The 26,391-nt window shown below is 43.3% G+C and overlaps 1 protein-coding gene across 3 annotated transcripts in view; it reads right to left on the bottom strand.

Moving 5' to 3' along the window:
• RTKN2 (rhotekin 2) overlaps nt 1-26,391 on the bottom strand; it is a 171,985-nt gene that overhangs the window by 109,692 nt on the left and 35,902 nt on the right. For 2 of the 3 annotated variants that reach the window (XM_030950906.1, XM_030950907.1), the window contains 3 exons: nt 25,053-25,160; nt 23,436-24,551; nt 19,294-19,390 (listed from right to left, as the gene is read on the bottom strand). The gene's annotated coding sequence lies outside the window, so the exon portion shown is untranslated. The remainder of the gene's footprint in view (nt 1-19,293; nt 19,391-23,435; nt 24,552-25,052; nt 25,161-26,391) is intronic. The other variant, XM_030950909.1, reaches the window with a different exon arrangement.

The raw sequence follows: 26,391 nt of genomic DNA, 5'->3' as shown, positions 1-26,391 counted from the left end.
GCTTTGGATTGAGGATAGAAAAACACAAACAGGTAGAAGAAAAGTGACCACAGCCTTTCAAGGCACCACAAGCCAGGAGGCAAGACAGATGAGACTGTCAGTGTTTTGGACAACAGGTTTGGACTTTAAAACTTTTTAGAGTGCTTGCAGAAATGCTCTGGGAGGGGGGAAAATTCAATACAGAAAATTGAAAGATGCTTCTGTCAGACAGGAAGAGTCAGGTTCACAGCTAAGGGAGGAAAATAACTTGTCCAGGCAGCAGCTATGCAGAGAAGGACCTGGAGGTGGATGGGTCACCAGGGAAACCAGGAGTCAGCTGCACCATGGTGTTGCAGAGTCAAACACAGCACTGGCATGAACAGACTGAGCTAGAAGCCTCCAGTGCTCATGAAGTCACACACCCAGTGCACACAGCCCTGTTGCTCCCAGGTCCCATCTGCCTCATGCCTGTTTCTAGGGCTAGGCGCTGCACCTGACAAAATATGAGAACGACTGGAACGAATACAGGGAACAAGAAAAATGTTGGGACTGTTTTCTGCCTTTCAATCAAGGGAAAAAAGGAAGATGATGAGATTATTTCTCTCAAGAAATGGAAACTAGGGAACTCATGAAAACAGATATATAAAGTTTGTGGCTTGGAAGAAAGAAATAATCTACTTTCTAATGTCCATAATAGTCAGACGAGTGTAGGAAGTGATGAGTTTATTGCACAGCTGAGAAGATGTGGCACAGGCATGACATAAACCCTCTGAAAGGTGAAGGGGGAGAAGAACAGCCAGAGCTTGCACTGGGAAAATGTAAGGTTTCCAGCATCCAGGAAAAGCATCCTTCAGAGCTGAGAGGTAGTGCTGATGCTGCCTTTGGCCAAGAGCTTTTACAGGTCTGTCCAGCTCCACAACAACACAGGCATAGTCTTTCCTGGCCTCTGGTGAGCCATGCCACTCTGGAATGTTATACTCACAGAAACAGGGAATCAACTGGAACACTGGGAGGGGGGAAAAGAGTTCCAGCACATACTGGGAACACCAAACTTTCTTTTATGAGAAGAATAATATATAGAACAAGGGCATAAAAACTCAAGGAAAGGAAATAGTGCCTTTACTGGCAAAAGTAGCATTTGCCTGCATGGTCAGCCTACAAGTTTTTACAGCAAGTTGTCATCTAATTCCATGCTGTACTGTAAATTGGAGTTGCTTGTTTAGCAATCACAACAGCTTATCTCCTACAAGAATGGGGTAATCATGGAGTGACATGCAGCAGCTGGAAGCACAGCCCTGAGACAGATGGGGCTGTGCTCACCCTCTCCCCATGAAGACACACAATTAATAGAGACTGGACACCTATGGCTAGAGAGAAACTTTTAAAAGTATCTTCTGTCAAGAGATTAAACTTCCTTCTAAAAATATCGCCTAGGCATAGCAAAAATACACATGCATTACTTTTATAAAGTTGCCACACCACAACTAGACATGTAAATAAAAAGCCCCTTTCCTTATATTGATGAAATACCCCACAAAAAGTGGGAGACCTGCTGCTGTTTGAGAAGGAAAAGAAGAGTCCATTTTTGTTGCCATGCAAGTCATTTGGAGCCTTTTTGGATCTTGGCCTTAAAACAACAAGCCCTCCTTCCACTTTTGGTAGGATATGCACACTAGGAGCAGAACCCAGCTGAGACTCAACATCAGCAGTAGCCCCAGGAGATAGCTCTTGGCTCTCAGATCAGCCTTTTCTCTGCACACCTGCCCAGCATTTACCAGGGACAAGCATTCCCAGCACAGACTTCCACAGCAGCACAAGGCTCCTGCTTTGGTTTTGATCTAAAGGTGTTTACACCTTTCCCACGCAGACGTCTTTTAAATATCACCTGAGATTGCACTTGCCAAAAGAATAAACATAGCATTGTTTTCATTCAGTTTTTAGTTGTGAAGCACTTAGTTCAGAATCGTTTGCATAATGATTTAGCAAGAGGTAAATGTCAGCAGCAAGAGAAATACTGAGCACATTAAACACATGTATTATTGTCTTGCACAGAGAAATTTACCTTAATAAAATTCTGTGTTGTGTTGAACAAAAAAGAGCTGAATCACAACCTCTTACAGTGTTATCTTCTACACAGTTCCCTAAACAGTTTGTTTTCCTACAGTGTGAGCTGTGAGAAAGCTAGAAATGTTTGAATTATTATTGTGCACTCATCTGGGCTGAAAGCAGGACAGTGAGTCAGCACAGCTGGATCCACTGCTGTGCATCAGGTTTAGTGACCATCTGCCCCTGTGTGTTAGACCAGTGCCTCTCCTTACATGGGCAACCTCTTACACCCTCTACAGAGTAGTCTGCATGTAGGAAAAAGTTATTTAGAGAGTACCACAAGACATGGATATCCATGGCACTTGGCCACTTTGTGTCGCTATAAGAGATGCAGACTTTCATTAAGTAAAACCAAAACAAACAACAAAAACCAACAAAAGCCAACCAACCAAAAAAAAAAAAAAAACCACCAAAACTAACCATGCAAAAATACAAACAAAAAACCCTCCAGTGTGTCACCAAGACAGCAAGGAGGTGTAGCCAGCAGCAACGAGCATGCCTGGTCCACTGCTTTTGTTAGTTCCATTTGGCCCTTTAGAAATCGTTCTGTCTGCAGTAGGTGTGGTCTTAACCCTTTTCTAAAAAAGCATAAATGCTTTGTATTTGCAAAATGAAAAAGCACTAACACAACAAAGCTGTGTTAATATTAGAAGGAGTTGTGCATCACTGGTTCACATTGAATGGATATCAGCATTATGTTCACTGGTGCTAGGATACCATGGTGATGGGCCCTGAAGAATTACCAAAAATAGATTAAATGCATGTGGCAAGTGATAATAAGCACAAAATGTTTTCCATACAGTAAAAATGCCCTAGAAAAGCAGAATAACACATTCTATAAATCAGCTCAAAGAATCAACAATGTCCAGGCAGAATACTTGGGATCTGAAGGCATAGTCAGAGCTGAACTCCTAAGCCTAAAATTGCCAAGAAACCAAATTTGGCAATAGTGTCTGCACCTAGAGAAATTCAGACCAAGGAGACTGGCACAGAATCTGCTGTTGCTAGCAAAAATGTATGAAAGGAGCTGAAAGGTTTGTATTTAAAGTAAGAGACATTAATCACTGGGTAACACCTACCACAGTGACTGCATCTTCCCAAGCTGTTGGAGTCTCATCCCTTTTTGGATTGAGTCAATCAAAATATTAAAAATGTCATTCTTTGAAGCTGTTCTGAGCCAGGCTGCTTGTTCGCTGCTGTACAAAACAAATCACTCGAAAGCGTCTCACTGACGCTGCCCACTGATTCAGCAGGGTGCTCACACACAGAATTAAAGACACGTGCGAGCACCAGAAGCTCTTGTGTGGGAATGACAGGACACAGTGCACCCCACTTTCTCATTAACAACCTCTGTGCTGCATTACCACTAAGTGAGTGACATCAAAGAGACAAGAAATGTCTGAGATGGCACCACTACTTGCTCACAACTGTCAGCAGCACTTGGCTCAAACCACCCCTCGTGGAGAAATATGCACAGCAAAGCCATTTGTTTATGAAAACAACAGCTACCTAAAGCCATATTGAAAATTCATTAACTGGGATGATCTACCAAGGAGACTCACTGGATGTAGACACATATAAATATTTAGGTTGCTGCTCCAGATGTTAAGTCACCCTCAACCCAAAGTGACAAGACTTTCTGAAGCAAAAATTCTCTATGCTTTAGAGCTTAGAAGAGCTCCCACCAAAGGGAGCAGGTACCAGAAAGCAATTGGGAAGGAATATCCCACTGCATAGCAATATACCAAAGGTATTTAGGGGAAAGCACACAGAACATGCTGGAAGAAAAGATACCAAAGGCAGGCATTTGAGGAAGAACATGACACAAATTTCCATGGCTTTGAAACACTGGAGTTAATACAAAATCTTCAGAGCCCATCAGCCAGTGCAGATCTTTCAAATGAGACAACAGCAGCAGAGTCCTCCCATGGCTGGCAGGATTTTTCAACATGCAGGGGCAACAGAGATATCTAATTGCAAAGTCTGTTACTAGGTGACACACCAAGTCCTGACAAACTATAATGGGTGGTATTTTGATATATCAGTCTATGCAGCAAACTGCGCAAAAAAATCCACTTTCACCAATTCCACCCTCTGTTTTTTTCGATGACTGAGACAGGGCCCCCAGAATATACATGCCAAGAGAAATCCTCTGGAGACCAGAAGGTAAGGGATTCAAAACTTCAGAGTCCTTTATTTTCTGTAGGAAGTGAAGAAACATGAAAACTGCTAAGAAATAATCATAGAATCATTTATACTTTAAGACCACTGAGCCCAGCCATTAGTCCATGACTGCCAAGCCCACCACTAAAACATATCCCTAAGCACCACATCTACAAATCTTTTAAATACCTCCAGGGAATGCAACCCCATCATTTCCCTGGGTAGCCTGTCCCAGTTTCTTGGGAATACATTTTTCATAATATCTGATCTAAAGCCCTCCTGGTACAATTTGAGGCCATTTCCTTTTTTGCTATTGCTTGTTGTTTGGGAGAAGAGACACACACACTCACAGACACACCCACCCTGACTACAATCTCCTTCCAGGTACTTGTAGGGAGCCATAAGGTCCCCTCGAGCCTCCTTTTCTTCAGGCTGAACACCCCCAGCTCCCTCAGGCACTCCTCATCTCCTGTGTGCTCCAGAGCCTTTCCCAGCTCCACTGCCCTTCTCTGGACACACTCCAGCCCCTCAGTGTCTTTCTTGTAGTGAGGGGCCCAAAACTGAGCACAGGATTTGAGGTGCCTCACCAGTGCTGAGTACAGGGGGTCAATCAGTGCCCTGGTCCTGCTGGCCACACTGCTTCTGATACAAGCTAGGATGCCATTGTCCTTCTTGGCCACCTGGGCACACTCTGGCTCGTGTTGAGCCGCTGTCAGCCAGCACACCCAGGCCCTTTTCTGTTGAGACACTCATCAGCCACTCTTCCCCTGCCTGTAACAAGGCATGGGATTGTTGTGACCTTAGGGCAGGACCAAGTACTTCAACTTGTTAAGCCTCACACAAGTGACCTCAGGACCATCAATCCAGTCTGTTCAGATCTCTGTGAAGAACTTTTCTACCCTCAAGCATATCAACACTCCCATCCAACTTGGTGTCTCTGCAAACTCACTGAGAGTGTGCTTGATTGCCTCATCCAGATCACTAATAAAGATTTTCCCTCCAAAATTATTTCCATCTCCTGCTACAGGACAAGAGACTGAAGGATGTATAGAAAAACCAAAACACTCCCAACATCCAGGGAATCATTTGGGAAATCAATTTTTCCCAGTAAAAATGTGATTTATGTCTCTTTTGGAGCATGAAAACATTGGAAGTATAAGCATCTCCACTCTCCAGGCAAGACAGACCTTTGCTTAAGCACTTCAGCTCTTAGCCAGAAGAAACAGGTTTTACTTGCTTTTTAAGCAATTTAAACACAAAATTTGATTGGGATAACACAGCAAAGCTTCTGTAGGGTTTATAGATCCCACTTGGTCCTGAGGATATGGTGTCTCTCTCAACAACTTTCAGATATCAAAGACACCAGGTAAAAGGAACAATAACAGTGTGATGAGATCCTAGACCTTGTGGCCACCAGAGAGCTGCTGAGTCTGGGCTGCTTCAGGAAGGTTCAAAGGACCCATATGACAGCAAAGGCCCACTGTGACAGTGGCCTTACTGGGGAAAAAGTGCAGTCTGCATACCTTTGAGCCTGGGCCATGCTACAGAAACTCCTGGGTGACCTCTTAAACCAGTTTCACAATGCCTTGCTAGTATAAGAATAGCAGAATGAAGGCAGGATCTATAGCAGCAAGAAAGATTATACCAGAAATATATGTACTGTATTAAAGACAAGAAATGAGCAAAGGCGTAGATTTGACTGTTCCTCTCCATTTCAGCTGTAATAAAAAACACAAAATAAAGTACAAAATACTGGTTGATGTAGCACCCACTCACAAGGCTTTTATGCCTCCAAGTTACCTTTGTGTACTGCCATGCTAAAGGTCTGTTCACAGAATCAATATTTTTGTAAAACAGCAAGTGCAATGTTGAGTGCAAGCACCCAACACGTTGTAAGAAAACCATCCTCAGAGCAGCTTAAGGGGCCATGCCAAGCAACTGTGAGTCCAAAAGACCAGAAGTCATGGAAAGACATTGGATAGATGGTAACCATAGCACAGAGCTACAGAAATACACAGACACCTTTATGATAAGATCTGAAAGGGATGTCTGACTTCCACTTTATAATTTCACAGTGCTTGGGCCTAATATGCTCCATACAGTACTTGAGAAAGCAGACCTGTCACTTTCCTGATCACAAAATACTGTTCTGAAACGACAGGACTCATTTCACTTTCTCATTACCTTCAGGAATATAAAAGATTTCACATGCAAATGATGGTGTTCAATATGAGAATTGAATTTGGAGACAGTAATACAAGGAAAAAAATTTCTGAAATCGGCATGGTACTCACACTACTTAGCAAACCCAAAATTTCAAGCTAGGTAAAAGAGAGCTTTGCAGTAGAGAACTTAGATCACTAAATTGGCTGTTATTTATCAGCCAGACCTGATATGCTCACTTTCAGTATCTGATGACTCCTGAGAGCTCTCTAGGACTCTCCCTTGACTGGTCTAGCTGTATATAGATTTGAGAGGCTTCAGGGTCTTGCTAATTGTTTCCTTATTAAAAGGAAAGACCTACACTGACAGGACTTGGTTTTGAGGAAGTAGCTGGAAAAGAGGAGCTATCAAGCAAATGGCGTGCAAGGGTAATTCTGCTACCAACTTCCCAGTAGCAGCCCCTCTGTTGTCCAGAGCAACTTAACCACGACCTAAACTTTCAGAAGGTTTCTATTCCTTCAAGCACACCAGATCCCTGAACACTTAGAGATCCAAAAGTAAGGAACCGTCTAAGGCAGAGCTACTGTGTGTACAAGCAGGAGACAAAACGTCATCCTTTGGGCATTATTGTCCTGGTCCTTCTCCAGCTGAAAAAAACATGTACTTCTCATCGAGCTGAGGAGAGTCTCCAGCCGGGAAGGGTGGGCGTGGCTCCGGAGGCCGCCGGGCTGCCGAGGCCGGGCGGGAGCTGCCGCCGGCTCCCCCGGCCGCGGGCGGGCCCCGCTCCCGCACGCAGCCCCGGCCGCGGGGCCGAGAGAGGGCGCTGGAGCCTCAGGCAGCGCCGGGGCCGGCGCGCCACGGAAAGATGCTCGTCTGAAAGGTGCCCGGGGCCGGGCAGGTGCGCTCACAGCTCCGAGTGACAGCCCTCTGGAAATCCCAGCCATGGGAAAGGGGAAGAAGGGAAATCTTTTTTTTTTTTTTTTTTTTTAAGTATATACACAAGCGTCTTTCAGGGCTTTGAAGGGCTGAATTCTCGTAGGAAATTGCACATATTGTAAGAAAGGAAAAGGATAAAACAACATTGAAGATATGTAGAACAACAAAAAAAAAAAAAAAGCAATTTTCAAAGCAGTCGTTCACCATGTGTTTATATCTAGTCTAGAGACATTGAAAACAGCTTCAAACAATTCTGTTGCTTAACACACACTCCTTCTAGAGGAGAGCTGCTGGCCAGATCTGCCTGCTCACAGCCTCTCTCTTCAGCCACGAGGAATCAGAGAAGGCAGCTCCAACAACCACCACAGCTCAGGGACATCACATCCCAAACAGTGGTGTGAACATCCATATGGAGACAGGGAAGGCTCCACAGAAGTAGAGATTTTATTAAAGAATCACCTTTTCTATTGGGTTGGCCTCTTCATTTTCAAATAAAGCAAATCCAACTAGTTTATATCTCATACCACTGAAAACATTCCTCGTTCCTCATCTAAGTAATTTTTCTAGACTTCCCTTGAGCACAGCTAAAAACCAATTGAATGGAGCCCTTCAAGCTAAAGAGAAGTCTGGCCCCTGTGCACAGATATAACTTGTTCCTAGTATTTCCACATGAAAAGCAGTTCATTCTGCTCTACTGTCTATTTTGCCATTAGGTGTTCTCCTGAACGTAGATCACAAAGGCACGAATACACCTCATATTGGCAAATACTGCACAACTGATCTGTGGGCCAATTTCAGTATCCTATAATAATTCTTTCTACATTTTTCCCACAAACATCCTCAGATCACAGCCTAAACAAAATATTGTGATGACTTCCAAGTAATTTCGGCTTGAAATATATTGCTGATGCAATGTCCAGAGCTGGGTCAGTTTTACACCTCCATTAAAAAAAAAATCAAGGTCAATTATATAATTAATCAAGCTTCTGTCCCCAAAACAGAAGATGTAGAACAAAAATTACAGACTGGTGTTGAATGCTCCCCAAGGTGAATCTCAGCACCTGCAGTCTCACTCATCTTCTGATTCTCCAGACCAAGACACAAAAGACCTAGGCTGGTTCCAGACTAGGCATAGTGCAGAGTTTTGCTTAGGAGAACCATGAACTTTACCAAACTTTATATATCCCACTGGAAAAGTGGAGGACTGTCTCAGTGGATTGTCCCCTCACATTTTTGGTCTGACACACATTTCTACCTCATTGTCTACATGAGCATGAGGACTCCCAGAAACAGAGGCTGCAAGAGCATGGTCTGCTTGACAGCTGTCAGTAGATTCAAACACCCTGAGCTCCAGTTTGGTCTCAGCTGTACACCTCATCTACCAGGGTAGTATTTGGGGTCTCTACAGCAGGTAACAGACACGCTGCACATCTCAAATCATTCATGAGCTTCACATGTCCTGAAGAGGTCCCCTCAGAGAAATAACAGCCTATTCCACAGGAGCTTCTCCTGAGCACAGATACTTTACCAGCCTTGGGCCTGCTGTGCTTAGACAGAAATTGAAAGGATCATGCAAAGCTGAAGGTAGCCTTGAGTAGACTAAAACACTTTTCACTTAATTTTGCCTCTATCTGTTGTCAGTCTCCCAGATTCACACCTCCTGAATACATGCAGCAGAGCCGTGATTATTAGTCCAAGGCTTCAGAAGCAAGCTAATTTTTCCAATAAAGATGGCTCCTAATTCATATCCTAAATAAGAGTGAAGTTCAGCAGAAAAGAAACAACACAACTCAAATTATTAAATAATTTTGCCAATCTAGAAGGTTGGCTCAAGACCATCACTTGCAAATTCAAAAGACTTCTTAAATGTGGAAGTTTCCAGGGTGCTGTTCAGAGGTGTGGGATTAGAGCTCTCCAGAAGAGAAGATAAAGAGTCAGTACTACACAGTACTGGAAAATCTGGGAGTTAAATAGATGTTAGTACATCAGGACTCTGGAGTCTTTTTCTTAATTTTGACAAGTAGGTCATTTTGCTCTGTGTCCAGACCAAAAGGCTATAGGGTCAGGAGGCACAGTGAGGACTAGACACTCAGGACTACTCCTTCAGCAGGGGAAGGGGGTCAAGGACCATCCCTTTGGAGTGATGAAACACCCCCCTGGTCCTAGCTGCCCCAGTCCTGAGCCAGTGCTTCCTGCTGGGCCAGCCACCTCTAGACTGAAGGCTGCAGCAGCAGGAGGATTTCACTCTAAGCTCCAGGGAAGATCTCAGGGCTTGCTGACAACTGTCAGGAGTAAACATCAACTATTGCTTCTTAGTCTTGAGGCAGGGGAACCTTGGGATAGCAAGACCAGGGGGCAAAATTCAGAGCATTTCCACTCAAGTGGAGCTTGACATTGTCTTACTCCATTATCACTCATTATCCCAGCTATGGAGGACCCAAAGACAAAGGTCAGGTTGCTCCCAATCTTCCAGCCAACTTTTATTCCAACATTATTCATAGACCATTTCCAGCCTAGACTATACAAAACTCAATCAATCTCTGCTGGTAGCAGTTTCTTATAGTAGTGCAGGCTCAGCAAGATAACTGCAGAGGAAGGGAGGATGTTAAAAGGTTTGATCTGGAGTAGAAAAGCATCACTGAGGTGAAAAAAATGGGGGAATGATCTCAGTATTTCCCAGGCATTATCAGCAGGCATAGATGCTACCAGTAGGAACGAAAAGGAAAGTAAGATTTGGTCCAGGACATGTATGAAAGGGAAAACCAATGGATAAGAGGACTGAAAGGAACAGAAAATGCAGGAGAAGGTTGTTTAGGGAAAAAAAAATTAAAAGGGGGGGGCGGTGCAAGAGGAAGGGCAAAAACCAGGACTATATCTGTCACTTGCCTCTCCCCGCCCACTCTGAGAAGCTTCAAAAGAGATCTGGAAATAGAGAGGAAAAAAAAACGACAGTCAGATATTACTGTTCCAGCCACTGAGTCATGGCAGGAAACTACTGATACTGTAAACTAAGTTCTGTAAGGTCAGAGACTATTTGAGTTTTGTCAAGGCTCACTGTAAAAGGAACAAATATTTAGTGGTGAAGATTTGCTCCTTTCATAACTCTTGGGGTTACTACAGAACTATTTTATGAAGCGTGTTTGAAAAAAGCTGCCTTTATTTTATCATTTCACACAAATGCAGACATTTCTTCTCTTTCTCTCTTCCTGGATCTTTGATTTTATTGCAACAGATGCTTATTAAGAAAAGGATGTGGAGAAAGTAGAAAAAGCCACCAGTCTTTGCTGTGCTACTGGATGCTTGGTGTACTCAAACTCTTACAATTGCTGAGCCACAGAGAAATAATTTTACTATGATCTTCTTATCCTTTCTCAAATTAGCCACTGACAGTTGTCAACATCTTTGTGACATTTTTAGACATGGTCTACATCCGCCCAGTACACGTACTGGGTGGAATTGCTTCTACAGGAATGGCCAGCCATCCTAATTCCCACAGAAATACAACAAAGAAAAAAAAAATCTGGGACTTGCTGTTGTGCAGAGGGCTCAGCAGACTCCTCCCAGCCCCCTAGGAAAGCACCCTTACACTCCTTGCACTGCCCAGACATGTTTAGGTGTTTTTGATTTCCCACCAAGAGTTGAACAAGTAGTACACACATGCATGCCACCCAGGCAAACTACATTTTTCAATTGACAAGCCCATTTGGAAAGGTAAGATGCTACCTAGGCCCAAAGTGCTGAAGAAAATTAAACAGCAGACACAGGATTCAGAGATAACTGGGGAAGGAGCAGTACAGTATAGGACATGGATTCTTGGGTAACTTATCTGTGTTACTTGTTTATTAAAGCTTTTAATGACCAAGTTTTGCTTCTGTTGCCTAGGCATACCCACCACAGCTTTGCTGCCACCCATCACAGTGAACACAGCCAGGAGATCTTGTCCCACTTCAGAGGTTAAGGCATTATGGGATGTTATTGCATCTGCTACAGAAGCCTTCTATGCAACCACTAAGCAACTTTCCAACTCAGTCCTCTAAAGCTAATTGCTTCCATAAGTCCTGAGGGTCTCTCTCCAGCCCATTTGAGTCACTGTATCAAGCCTGAACCAGATCTGGCCAAGCACAGCTCAGCAGAAAGACATGTCAAGAATAGCCCTGTGGTAGCAATGCCCGCCAAATCAAGGAAGTCAGTCACACCAGGGAAAGACACTGGTGACCCTGAAAACTTGTCCCATTCTTCTTTCTCCAAGGAAACAGACCAAAACAGAACTTCACCTTATGAGGCTGGAGGCGTTCAACCCAGTGATACATGGAACAAGAGGATGCATGAAAGTTGCAGAACAACTTCCTGCACAGTCTTCTTATGAACTGGGAAGTCATGGCTGGAGGCAATAGACCTCATGGGAGGCTACAGGAAAGCACAAACACTGGCATCTGCTGCTGACACTGAAGGGCCCTGAGTGTGGAACCTCTCCACACCCCTACCATAGCTTTAAAGGCTGATTAACAGCTTTGCTGTTTTAACTAATAAAAGAATTTGTGATGTTACAGAAACTAGCCAGATTCTATCTGTGGTGCATCACCATAACACATAATATGTCTGAACTTCAAAACATTCTTGTCAGAGACCACTGGCCAAAAAGAAAAATCTATTCCCTTTTTGTTTGGGCTTTCAGGTACTGATAAACTTGATGACATGACAATGATTTCCAGCAGGGGAGCAATATTTGTCTCAGTTTCCATGCCAAAAACAGCCATGGAAAAGGGCAAATAATATAATGACTAAGCATCAGAGGGTGGAGACTAATTACCAACAGATCAGGAGCAGGCAGTGGTCTCTGAAGAAGGCGCTTTCATGAACAGAGCACAATTTTACTCATCACCAGAGGTTTCCATGAAACAAATGCTACAGCTGCCTCAAACTGACCAAAAAACTTGGGTGTTTTTTTGTTTGATTATTTGAAAAGTAGTACCTCTGTTTGGGACCTTCTCTATTCTTTTGTACCAGTATCCATTTAATCCTGGCAGAGTGGGACCCCCACCTCCAACAACCAAAACCTCACTGTACAGCAGGAGCACTTATCAGGCAGCGCCTCTCCATCAGCCCTATCAGTTCACTGCAAGCAGATAACAAAAATATTAAGATTATGAGGACAGAATCATCCTTTCACTCAATCAGTGTAGATACACTACAAGGCTGTCTCAGCAATTGCTTTTTCCAAGACATGCTATTCTCCTCTGTGATTTCAGGCAAGCAATGGACTCACAGCACATGCCTTTTCAGTGGTACAAAACTACTACAAAAACATTTTATCCAGTTAGTTATCACATTACCCCATCAGCAAGGTGGATTTTATTTCTGTTTTAACAAACCTGCCATCATTTTGGGTTTATCTGAAAGGTACACTGTGAATACACTGAAAGATAATTCTGAACCAACAAATTATTTAGTTGTTTTTTCTACGAATATATTGGGAAATTATGGCAAAACTAAGATTTGAATCTGGGTCTCCTAGTGCTCCTACTATTCCTAGTGGACTCACTGGATTGCCTCCTAGTAAGTTTTTTCTTCTAAAGAATCTATTGCTTACTTAAGGAAGCTTAAATGCTCAAAAGTCCCAAAATTGATTTGTTTGTTTTTTAACTAAATCAGCAAGTGCATTTTTCAGAAGTTGATGTATGCCCATTCATATTGAGAAGGGCCTTGATAATTAGCATTTATCTTTAGCTAAGCAGAGCTGAAGGATGGCACTGACACGAATTTTAAAGTCTCCATTCCTCAGGAAGTAGAGTGTGGCTCTTCCTGCCGTTCTCAGCTTGGCTGGAATTGCAGGAGAGCCAGTCAGGCTGCCCTATTAACCAAGAGAATTTGGGCTGTGTGCCAAGCACCCATCTCCCTGCTGGCACAGGTGCCTCCCAGATCTCACATAGGCTGGAACACTGGAGGATTTCCCTTCTGAAATAACAGAGGCTAACTAAGCACTCCTGCTTAAAAAAATACAATAAACATGAGCAAATGCATGCCCTATAAAGTATTCTGACGGGTTTTAACAATCACTTTGTTGTTTGGTGACCAGGAGTTTGTCAAGCAAAGGTGATAGACACCACCCACTCACCCCAGCTGAGGTCTGAACCAAGCCATTAATATGAAACAGTGACAAGGCCCTCTGGCTCTCTCTTTCCTTGCTGGTCTCTCATTGCATATCTTTAATGCAGCAGGAACCCTGGCATCCCAAAAAATCCTCCTCTCCTAGGCAACAAACTGATTGACTATCTCAATCATTTCTTTGGGCTTTTTTTTTTCATTCATTCTCAACTCCATAACTGGCAGTTGCATCTACTAGGTTCTCTATTTCTGCAGCTTGTGATTTTTTGAAGCAGATAAAGGGATTTAGGAATTTAAACCTCCCTGCAGCACCAGAAGGGCAGATTTTTACCAAAATCAGCCAGGCTAGAAAAGGCACATTAAGCACTTGCTCTGACACAGCACTTGTTCTGTCACAGTCTGGATGACACATCTGGGTGCTCACACAAGATGAGAAGGTGTGTGGCAATCTGTGGCAGGATGAAAATAGAGATGACTGGGGACAGATGCCTTGATTTATTTTGAAAACACCACCCATGGTCAGTTAAACTTGTTTCCTGGGCAGCCTGGCCATGCATGGAGCAGCCCACCGTTTTACACTGCAGCCTGGAAGGATGTGCCAGCAATAGCACCTGTGAGTAGTGGCACAAGCAGAAGGCAGCGGTCCCATACACAGGACATGTCCTACCAAGGCAGCTCTTGTCCCTCTCCTGAGAGGGCACAACTGGTGGGAAGTACCTAAAATGAGATGTCCATGCTGCATTGCCAGACCTGTGTCCTTCAGAGATGCCTGACAGAATTCACACTGTGTCCAGTACTGTGAGATGACCACACGAATGTCCCCACTGGTGGCCTCAGCCTCTTGTTTGGTGTATAAAATCTTCCAGCCTAACTCCTGAGCATCACCTCAGATAGAGGAGAACACATCCCCCAGTCTCAAAGCTCATTCCACTCCTGTGACAGCTGCAGAAGTTACTATGGAGAAAAACAGTTCAGTATGAGAAAGTACTGCAGTAAATCTCTCTCTACAGTTTAACCATAGAAACAAGGAGGAATGCAAGAGGCCAAGCTGCTTTCTTGGGTCTCTCAGTGGCCTCCCACAGCCCACCATTGCTGCCAGCCCCTGTGCTCCAAACTGCTCACTGATCTTTGCTGGATATCTCTAGGAGCCTCCAACCAATGGGTACAGCCAACTTACATAGATACATTTCAGTTATATATAAAAAGCCAAATTCATTACACATTGAAGCATGGCAGTTTTAACCTAACACTTTTAGGCTTTTCCCTACTTCTGCTGGCAAGACCACTGTATTTTCTCATACATGTGAGGAAGCTTTCCCAAATAGTATCACAGGGAAAAACACCCTATGTACATCATTCTCTGTAGGATGCCCAAATCACCAAGCTTGCAGTGAGTGATGCAGTAGCTGGGGAGTAGCTGAGAGGATTGAGCCTGTGCCTGCTCAGTGGGAGGCATGAGGATCTCCTCAAGGTATCAGCAGATGGCTGGGTGCTGAAGGTATCTCCCTGGTGACACCCACAGGAAACAGCTGGCAGAAACCTAGGGTGAGGGACACTGCCTCACAAGTTGTCCAAGACATTTTGGCCACTTCTGGGCATCTACAAGGTCTTCACTGGGCTGAGGTCATGGCACAGGGCACTTGGGAGGCCACTGCTCCTCTACAGCAATAGCTGAAGTCCAGACACCTCAAATGGCACTAGTCCTCTACATTTACACACTCGAATCATTGCTCTGCAAAACAAACTAAAAACCACTGGAAGAGCAGGTTACAAGAACTCAAGTTATAGCTCTCCTGTCTGCATTGTTAAAATTAGACTTTAGGGTTCAATATGTGAATTTAATGATCTGATAACAATTAACAGAAAAATACCAACATAAAGGGCAGTGACACATCCTCACTGCACTGTTTACAAATGTCATGGTCATATGAGATAGTAGTCAAACAAATCAGCAGACTAAAAATAAATCACGTAGGATATGTTGATAAATATTTATTTCAAAACAGTATAGCTTTTTACATGACTAATGTGATTTAATGTGATTTCAGACTGAGAAGAAAACAACCAAAGCTGATAGCTTGCTAACTGTGTTTGGAGGAGTGACACAGGTAACAAACTACCATCAACTCTGGAATTTTATTCTCCTGGTAGAAAATCTGAGCAAGTAGATCAGTCAACACCATTATTGCTTTCAATACACCAGTGAGGACTGGTGCAGAATGCAACTAGAAGGCCACAGGTACCACCTTGGAAGAGGAGCAGCCATTTGCATGCAAAAGGGTTCATCCTTCACATCTGTGTGGGCTGGTTTCATGCACCAGCCAACACAGCCTGTATCACAGAGAGGTTAGAAAATGTCTGCCTGGACCTTTAAGACAATTTTATTCCCAGTTAGATCACCATCAAACCCTTTTCACAATATCATCTGCCACTGAACCACTGCTAATTAGTCAGTCTCTGCTCAGCGAGGGAGGAAGACGTGACAGCAAAGATGAAATTATTTTTAAAAACGGCCCCAAAAGCCCCGATAAGGATTGCAGCACTTTATGACCAACACCATGCTTGTCACAGAGCAGGGAGAGGGAATTTTCCTATCACTACATGTTGCAATCACAGCGGAAATGTCTCTCTCTTCTTGCTTCCTCTCCACCCTTGTTCAGAGTTAAGGTAAGATTGGAAAGCAGCTGCAGCTTCTAGGACATCCCATCTTGGGAGCCAGGACAGTGCTGGCAATGCTCCTTCACTGTGCTCTATAAGCCTCAGCTGCTTTAATGTTTTCTCTGTTAATTATCACTTTTCTCTAACTGTTGTGAGCAGCATGAAGAAAATTCATGGAAGATCTTGAACTGTTTGGGTGTGGCACAGGAGTGGCCACAAAACAGACAGTGCTGTCAGGGGATTTACTGAAGCAAATAGTTCTGTTGTGCTGGGGGAGAGAGAGAATTGGGAGAAGTGTCTCGACTTAGGGAGAGGGATTCATAGCTCAGTGAAAGTCTGTGGAATGACTATTCTAACACTTAGAAGTTTTCACCACAATCTCCAAGTGAAAAAGCAGGGCTCTTCCAGGGATAAGTTTACTAGGCTGAAAAGTAAACTCCTGAGTTGCACGAGTGTGAGTCTTCAGTAAGCTCTTTGATCTCACAGATATGGACATATAGAGCCTGACCACCTAAGCACAAGAGCAGTTTTATTGGAATTCCTTGTCCATCATTCTCCCAAGAATATGAAGAGGGAGAGGGGATTACACAGTTGAGTATTTCTGCAGTTCCTCGGTGAGGACAGAAGCATGGCCACAAGGCTTGGAGAAAGGTCTTTGAAAAGAGAAAGTGGTGTGTTTCAAATGAGACACCCACCTTCTCTAGGGTGATGTACTGGCAATACCTGAAAGTAATGGGCTGCTCTGATGGTTCCTTGAAGACAGGAAAGCCTAGTAAGGGGATGGCAGATTGTGCACCTCCTCTCTTCTACCTTTTCCCAAACAAAGCAGGGCTCACAGCCCTGGAGGGGACTGCTGCCTGTACAGTAACCCCCACACTATGGTAGCCTCATCCATTGAGTATGATGTAGTCTACATGCCCACTAAAGCATCTGCCCACTCCTAATTCCACAGGGAATAGCAACACTAAGGATACTGCTCCAAAAGCAATTTTCATTCTATCACAGACTGCAATGCCACCAGCATTGTGTCCACCCTCCTAAATGCACTCAGCTCAGCAGTTTACCAAACACACTTGGAAGGGCTAACAAGAAAACAAGGTACCAACACTGACAGGCTGAATTTTAGCAAAGTTAAGAAGGAGATTATAGAAAGAAAATGAAATATTTCAAAGCACATATTTGTTGTACTGTCCTGTTACACATCTGCCTAAGTTGCACTGGTAGTCAGCAAATGTTCTCTGTAAGTCTCTTTCGTGAAACTGAACTTATTTCTGGTGAAAAATAACGTATATACCCCAACACTGTGTACATTACTCATACAGAATAGCAGAGTATTCAGTGCAGTGGGAAAGTGTCATCTTTCAAATGCTGCAAAACCCATAAACAGACAAAAGTTACATTCAGTTGCTAAGTATTAAGAAATACACATAAAAAGGAGACTTCCTACCAAGATGGCAGAAAGCTCAAACAAAAGGAAGAAGGAAAGGACAGTATGATATCATCTTGTGTCCTGCTATTTTTTTTTATTATGGAGTGCTCTACTTACACAGAGTGTGCAATAAGAACATGCTTGTATAGTAAGGTAGAGTCAACCAAAAGAATCAGCAGAAAACCTATGGAAAATGATATTTTTTCCAAGTGCTTTCAATATTTATACAAGTTCAGAAATTAACATTGGTGAAGCGTGATCTCAAGAAACACTTTGGCATTTGTGTTGTGTTTGTGTAGGGCACTGCTGAAAGCTCAGAGACTTTCTGAAACCTACCATAGTGTAAATGTCTGCTTCAGTCATGTTCCATTTGTCTGTAGAGGAAACTAAATCAAAAACTTAGCACTCTATGAAGCAAGGAATATGATAATCACCAGGTGGAAACTCATCATAGTTGAGACTCTAAGACATCTTCTTTCTTTTCCAAGACATCTTTAATCCTGACCAGTCATGGGAGGACAGAGAAATCTATATGGTCTAAATTGTCAGCCAGTCAATACACCAAATAAAAACCTCTTTTCCCCCTTATTTATTTCCCTCCAAGCCTCTTCTGTAATCTTTTCCTTTCCATACACTCCAACAAGGTGAAAACCATGGGCTTTCCCATGCTACTGGATTGGTTGGGTTTTGTAATGGCTGTTAGTGTGAAAATCCTTCATAACAGACAAATACTTTTAGCCAGTCCCCTTTGGTACGTATACTTATCTTCATCATGTAAATTTAAATAGTAATTTAAATAAACTACTAATTAGTAATTTATTAATTAGTAATTTAAATAAAAGATGTAAAAAACCGGAAAAAAGTATTTCCTAGTAAGATGTTTAAAAGCTGATAGGAGCATACAATTAATGTATCATGGTAATTTTTAATTACATTTTTTTGTGGTCATTTCAGACATGCTAGAAACAGAGGAATTATCCAATACATAACTTTGGCAAATATATTTACAAATATATTCCAGAGATGCTGTCAGAAGCTGATACTAAGAATAAAAGTTATCAGTTAAAGAAAGGCAGTAGATACTAATCCTTGTGGTGGAAAAGCTATTTTCAAATGTGAACTTAACCACATCCTCTTTAGTATGCACTTATCAACATTCAATACACTCTTCCTGAATCTATACAAAGTCTGAGACAACAGTTCAGAAAAGCATATAAATATTCATTTCATATTAAAAGAAAGGCTCCCTCTGAAAACTAGCTATAATAATTAGACATTAATACTCAAAGACTATGTCCATGTTTGGGCCTGGGGCAGGTCTGTGCTCTCTCAGAGCTGCCAGACACAGCAAAGGCTGCAGGAGGACCACGATCTCTTTGGAACAACAAAGGGCAGGAACTAATAATCCAAGGTCTTAGACTTCATGGGAAAGGAAAGGCAAGAGGAAGGCACACAGAACTTTTTTCAAGTCTAGCATCTCATAACTGTAACCCAGCTCCAATGCTTTCCATGGTGGCAGAACCTCCTGAGTCCCTGTCCCACACCTGCTCATTCAGCCTCCTCATACCTCCAAAACAGAGTCCATTCTGTCCAGTGAACCTGCAGAACACTCCGTCTATGGAAAAGACTGTATCTGAGCACGGCACAAAACTGAGGTACTTTCCAGCAGTCAACATGAGGAACAAACAACACAAGGAATAAACTGCTTCCAAACTTTTTGCTTTTCATAGTAATAGCTTAATTTCTGACCTTACCTGTAGCTGCCACATAGCTTGGAGTTTACTGCTGATCCATAGCTGTCTTGCCATTTTCATCACAGAAGTAACAGGTAGGAGTGTTGGTCTCTTCCTTCTGGGAAGTAAATGAAAGACACAGGTGGTTTGTGGGTATTTATTTAACCCACATTCCAGTCATTTAACTAATGACCAGGGGAAGGAAGCAGAAAAAAGAGAAACAGAGCCAGTTTTAACTCAGCTTAATGATCTCCAAGCCATCTGTCCACACCTTTGTATACACAACAGCCATGTAAATGTGCCATGCTGACAATACATGGTGGCCAAATCAAGAGTCTATGCCTCTACGTGGGCAAACTCTTAGAGAATTGGGCTGCTAATCCCAAATAGTTTGTTGCACTACTGAAACACCTGATGCTCGTGACTATAACAACATGGAACACACCTGACCTAATTGGGATTCAGCCTTGGTAATAGGCTTTTATCATCAGCACAGCAGGATATAATAAAGCCTCCACAATTAAATGAGCAACAAACCTATTTTCCTGCTTTTCTTTCTTTTAATAGTTTCTTTATGATGCCATAAGCACCTATTGGTGCTATTAACATTTATTATACATGGTTTGGTTAAAGTTTAGAATTTTTTTGTGCTAGAAGGAACAAGCTTTGTCCACTGAGGCTCCTATTTGGCTGCCACAGGCTGCAAGACAGAGAGACATCAGGGGTCTCCAAAGCCCAGCACTGTGCTCTGAGGCAGGTGCTCAGTGTTCAGGAATCTCTCCAGAGAGTACCATGGTGCTGCCAAGGCAGAATTACCACCTATTTTACCTATGTGCAAGTTTAGGGGTCCTTTTGCCCCTCTTCTTTAATACAAAACCCCAGTTTGTGCTATTCTATCTCCGTTCAACCCCACAGCTCCTCAGTGAGGCCCCTGCAAAGAGAAGCATGAGGAGGGGGATTGCAAGTTCAGCCTCATCTCACAGCCTGCCTGACGCAGGCACAGGGGCCAGCAGCTCCCTAGCTCCTCCACAGGGCTGGGGAAAAGGGGATGGCCAAAAGCACATTATGAGAATTAATTTAGGTCTTGTTGAGACTTTAAAGTAAACACTTCCAGAAAGGAATGCAGGGGAGGCTCACAAGTCTACACTGGCTGGCCTGTGCAGCCATGTCCACAAGGCAAAAGCTGCCCAGCTGCACCCACATCATGATCCAAGGCATGAAGACAGCCCAGAGACACCGACAGGCCTCCTGCCATTGCCTCAGCCCAGAGACACCCACGGCCCTCCTGCCATCACCTCAGCCCAGAGACACCCATGGCCCTCCAGCCATCACCTCAGCCCAGAGACACCCACAGACACCCACGGCCCTCCTGCCATCGCCTCAGCCCAGAGACACCCACGGCCCTCCTGCCATCACCTCAGCCCAGAGACACCCACGGCCCTCCTGCCATCGCCTCAGCCCAGAGACACCCACGGCCCTCCTGCCATCGCCTCAGCCCAGAGACACCCACGGCCCTCCTGCCATCGCCTCAGCCCAGAGACACCCACGGCCCTCCTGCCATCGCCTCAGCCCAGAGACACCCACGGCCCTCCTGCCATCGCCTCAGCCCAGAGACACCCACGGCCCTCCTGCCATCGCCTCAGCCCAGAGACACCCACGGCCCTCCTGCCATCACCTCAGCCAGGAGACACCGACAGGCCTCCCGCCATCACCTCAGCCCAGAGACACCCACAGACACCCACAGCCCTCCGGCCACCACTTTAGCCCACAGACACCCACAGCCTGCCTGCCATCGCCTCAGCCCCTCAGGACAGGAAAGGCCTCCCCACAGCCCTCTATACCAGCAGCCTCACCTGCTGGGGTGGCCCAGACTGTCCTGTGAGAGAGTGGGAAATGGGAGCCCTATGGCTGTGGCAGGAGACCCAGTGCTTGCCCACTATGGGACTGCCCTTGCCCAGGCCACTGGAACCTGTGAAGTCAGAGAATTCCCACCAATGTAGAAATTATCTTCTCTGGGAGTGTCTGAGGGAACAAAACAGTCCATGAGGTTACTGGAGGAAAGCAACTCTGCCCAGATACACAGGCGATCCTGCTAGAAATGTCTCAACTCCAACTGGATTAAAAAAAAAAAGTATAAAAATGGGAACTGCAAAAGCATGGAAAGCTGCTCTCCAGCCGGTGGGCTCCTCCTGACTGCATAAGCAGTTAGCAGACCTCAGGAAAAAAACAATTCTATCTAAGATGAACAGCTGCCCTCACACTGTGGTGCGGTGTTTTTGCTGGTAGAGCCTGTGTAGTGCTGCAGGAAACAGTGACAAGAAGGGGAACTGAAAGCCTTGGAGGAGCACTGAGAAGCCACCTTCTCCACAGCCGCTCCCTGACTGCTCCCTGTGGCCAAAACCGCCCAGTTAGGGCAACCGGTGGCGGACAGGGGTTGTGTGGGCAGGGACATGTGAGGACACAGGATCAAGCAGGGAACCAGGGCACCTCCCCCTGTCCATGGCCCCATGGGATGCCTCAGTCCATGCCTACATCCCACCCTCCCTGCTGGCACTGAGTCATCCCTCAGAGCATCCTCCCTTCAGGCTATCAGAACCCAATGCAATGGCCAGTTTTTCTTACTGACATTCCCATCCCTAAATACATTTTCACCATGGAGACCATCTCCCTCATTCATCTCTCATCCCAGGAGACATAACTTTGTGGGACTCCAACTCCTGCTTGCTAGCTGAAGCCAAAAGGAATAACTATCAACTAAGAATAAATACTAATTAACCTGAATCTTTCATCCTATCGTGATCTGAACCAGATGCTATCTCTAACTTTAGGCTGCTTTGAGATGCAACCTCTATCTGCAGCAGGCAAAAATAAGATTCCTTCTTTTGATAAAGTTAATTGTGGGCCTCAACAAGACACATTTCTTGGCAATACTGCACTCTTATCTTTAAATGCTGTGAACTCACAAGGGTTTGAAAGGTCTTACATTTTGAGTGCTTCCCATATGAGTTTTGTGACTGAGAATTCAAGCCAGGAAACTTCCTATGTCATGCTGGAAAAAGAGGTGCAGTGAAGACAGCTTTAACACTGCACACAAGCACTGAATAGAAGCTGTCTCAGAACACTCAGCCAAAGGCTGCACAAGAGCACAGCCAAGATTTAGTCTCCCAGTGCAGGGGACAGTGGGGTGAAAGCCATGTGGTATCTTCTGTTGAGCTGGTTGAAATCAATAATGCTTTATGTTGGTTTTAGTATCACAGAAAGAACAATAGAGCAGGGTAAAAACCAAAGATTTATCTGCCAAAGTGTATCAGCATTTTCAAAGCTGCTTTGTTTTGATTTTTTTCATTTGTTGGAAGTAGCTCCAATGTTTTCTAAACTACTGAAAACCACTGTTAAAAATTCCTGTAACAAAACTGTGTTTTTCATTATGACTGTTGGTACTTATGCAGACAATATACATAGAGGAAACTATACAAACCAGACTTACTGTAAAAGCCAAGACCTTTCATAAATGCAGCTGTGTTCCCTTGCAGAAAAATAGGTTATTTGGGGGAAAATATTTTTGGACTTCAAAAAACAGTGACAGGGATACCAAATAACTCTTGGCAAGAGCTGTGCAAAGCTGAACGCTGCCCAGTTCCACCTCTCAGGCACCTTCTGTGCAACAGTCTATACTGGTAACTAGGATTAGCAATTTAATCTTCACACCACTTCACTGTGGACATGTAACTTTCAACAAGCCTGCAGATGAATTCATAAAATCAAGCCTCTACCATTTTGAGGTTGCATAAACAGTGTTTAAGTGGTTTAATAGTGGGGTTTGTTTGTACAGCATGAATGTCATTGCATATAGCAGCTCAGCAAGTCCAAAGATGTGTCCAGCAGTGCCATCTCCCCAGGTGCTGGCACACCTTGCCATCCACAGACTCTCTGCTGCAGATCACCAAGGGCCTCTTGGTCTGTAAGACATTCATCTCACTTGTGAGGCTAGAATTACCCAACCCCTTGTTACATGGCACAAGGAACTTCTTCTGTGTCCTCTGAAATAGACCTTGCTTTCCAAGAAGAAAGCCCTCAAATTTGTGCTAAAGGAACAAATGGCAGGTCCATCCTTCAGGAGAGCTGAAATAGCCAAAACCACTGAGAATTAAGTACTACTCTACCTTCTTCATGAGTCCAATCACCATCTACCTCCTCTCTGTGTCTTGCAAGTGGCTGTTTCCTATGGGAGTAAGGGACAAGTGAGCAGTGAGAACCACTGGAGATAACCAGAAGTTACCTGATTCTTACCAAAACTGATGGGAATTAGCTAACCAATGTTTTTTTGGGAACTGTCAAATTTAATGCCAAAGTTGCTCTTAAGTCTTCTTTTTAGGGTACTGGCTGAGTGTAAATCTCTAAAGGTACATAGTCAAGTGGAAACACCAGCCAGAGTTTCAGCCACCTGAACAGTCCCAGGTGCCCAGGTGTATTTTAGGTACTGAAAATAACCTTTAAAACTTGAGTCAAGATTCCTTTCCTTGAACTGAAGGTTCATAATCTTTGATGAGTCCCATAACCAAATCTGCCATCATAACAAATGCACAGGCATCTCCTTTCCTGGATGTGGGTGGTTTTGATGCCTGCACTGGTTATAAGCAGCAATGTACTAAGGGAGTACAAAACCATGAAATTTAGGAAGATGAGTAATGTATGAAGTGTGGAGGCAGTGAGAGATGATCCTCATATTATGTGCTTTTATTTAATAATGTATAAATAAGTATCAGCTTTCCCCAAACTGCCCCTCAGCCTAGCAATTACATGTTGGCTGATTTCTGGTTAGTGCTGTTCTTTTATAATAACAAACTGTTCCCAAAGCCTCACATACAGAGAATTAGACAATCAAAGTACTGTGTGCAATTTTCCACTTAATTCATTCAGTTAGTTGCAATTAAAACAATACAATTCAAGGCCTTGTGTGTTTCTCTGAAAAAATACAAAACTTTACTTGTTACTATTAATATATACAACCTACAAGAAAGTGTTAACAAAGCCCCTTTGTTTTCACTGTTGTAGTAGAGTAATTTTCTTATCTTTTTCTGTAGATGCCCTGGCAGTCATCAATATTTCTTTCAGTTGCTGTTCTTCAGAAGGCACATACTTTTCATTCAACTGCACAGAAAAAAAAAAAAAAAAAGGAATCCAGTGGGACAAATTCCCTTGGTGAGCAGATCCACTGTAGTTGCCTGCGAAGGAATCTAGGTGAAGGTGCAGGGCTTGCACTAAGGAGATGATCAAACCTATTTAGAAGGGAAGAGACACCATTTTATCAGGCAGCAAACAAACTTCTGTTAGATTTTACCTAGATATTTTACCTGAACATTTCATATTTCTGGAAAAGCAGTGTTTCATGGCTACCAATCTCTGTTCACCCCCTTCGTATAAACAACATACCAAGTTTTAGCATGACTATGGAAGCTTTCCTTTTTTTGTTTTATGGATCTTCACTAATGAAACCTAATGACAATTGACAATCTAATTAATATTATACCAGATTTGTGGGTGCAAAAGAAAACAGAAGCTGCACCTGGCTCCACAAGAGAGTGATAAGCCACCCTATCAGAGCTGCTGTGACTGTTCTCCCATATCACCAAGCTCCCCCAAAACTGGGCATTATTTCCATCAGTCATGAACACAGAGTGCGCAGTGCTCAGACAGAAGCAACATCTCTGCCTTCTGAGGATGCACTGTGTCTGTCCAAGTCTCACAATGTTTCCAGAGCTTCTTTGAACAAGGTATACCTCCACACTATTCTTGGTAGAAGGCTATCCTCCTGATGTGCTGGTCTTGGGTATGTTAATTCAGTATTTCAGCAGTGGCACTTGACAGAGGCTTGATTCAGCCTACTCCTGCAACAGAATAACAAAGCACTGATTTGGATCTTGTACTCTTAATTATTATTCCACCAACATAAATGAGCATTTCACTTAAACTCAGTTCCTCAAGAAAGAACTATTGTCTGCTTTGATAAGATGGTATGAAATTTATCCAAACATTTATTGAACTATGTGAAATCTTATTGGAAGAATATGTTCTGAGATTTTGTGAATAAAGTCCCTCAGGATAAAGTAACCCCAAAATACGTGTCAGAGCAGAGACTCCCAAAGTCTGGTCCAAAGGGAACTCACAGCTCATCTAGTGCTCACTTTTATTCTTTTCTTTCAGTACACAACAGCATTAAAAGGCCAGGACAAAAAAAAAGAACCAAAATCAGCATTTCTTTTCCAGAAAGGCAGACCTCTGCCAATCCCAGTTCCAAGGAACACTGTCCAGTATTTTCCCTCCTTCCTTCCAGTTACTGTCGTTCTACAAAGATGTTACATAGAGATGAATGATAAAGAAGGCAATTCACCAAACAAGGTACCTATTTCAAAGTTATTTTTATTAAAAGAAATGCTAATATCATACTCGTGGCATATGACTTTATGCTTGAAGAATTCTGTAATTTGCATATAATCTGGGTGAAAGAAATTTAGTTGAAAGACCACATTTCCAACTATTAATGAATGTTCCCAGAAAGTCTAACAAAGGAAAAAAAAACCAACCACCTCTGCTTGGCACGTTTTTTCCAAATATGCTTTCTTAGCTTAGGTTGGTTTCATAGAGATAATATTGGCAGAGAGTAACCGTTCTTGTTCTGTAATAAACATACTTTTGATATGGCATTTCAGGGCAATTGGATTGCTAAAAAAATTTTATAAAGCTAAACTTATCATCAGTGTATATCAAGGATCATGTTATTACAATAAACTACATCAAGTAATGCACTGTCCATGAAATCAAGGAGATATTTCATATCACTTTAATATGCTGACATTATCGGCTGACCTATAAGTACCAATAACATTTTCATTATCATCTACATTTAAGCTTCTTAGAGCTTTCAAGTGCTCTAATGTCCAATACCCAAAACCATGCAATTCAATTCCAGCAAGTAACTCCAAAAATCACATCAAGGAAATTCTTTATTGGTTTCTCTCAATGACTTCCAGATTAAATCTGCTCTTCTATAATCACAGAAAAAGCTTCCTGTGAGTATCTCATCTAAAAACACATGGTTGAAGTTAGGTATTTTCAGTG

This window comes from Camarhynchus parvulus, chromosome 6 (genome assembly GCF_901933205.1).
Source record: "Camarhynchus parvulus chromosome 6, STF_HiC, whole genome shotgun sequence".
Classification (NCBI taxonomy): domain Eukaryota; kingdom Metazoa; phylum Chordata; class Aves; order Passeriformes; family Thraupidae; genus Camarhynchus; species Camarhynchus parvulus.
This window is presented reverse-complemented; position numbering and strand designations above follow the sequence as displayed.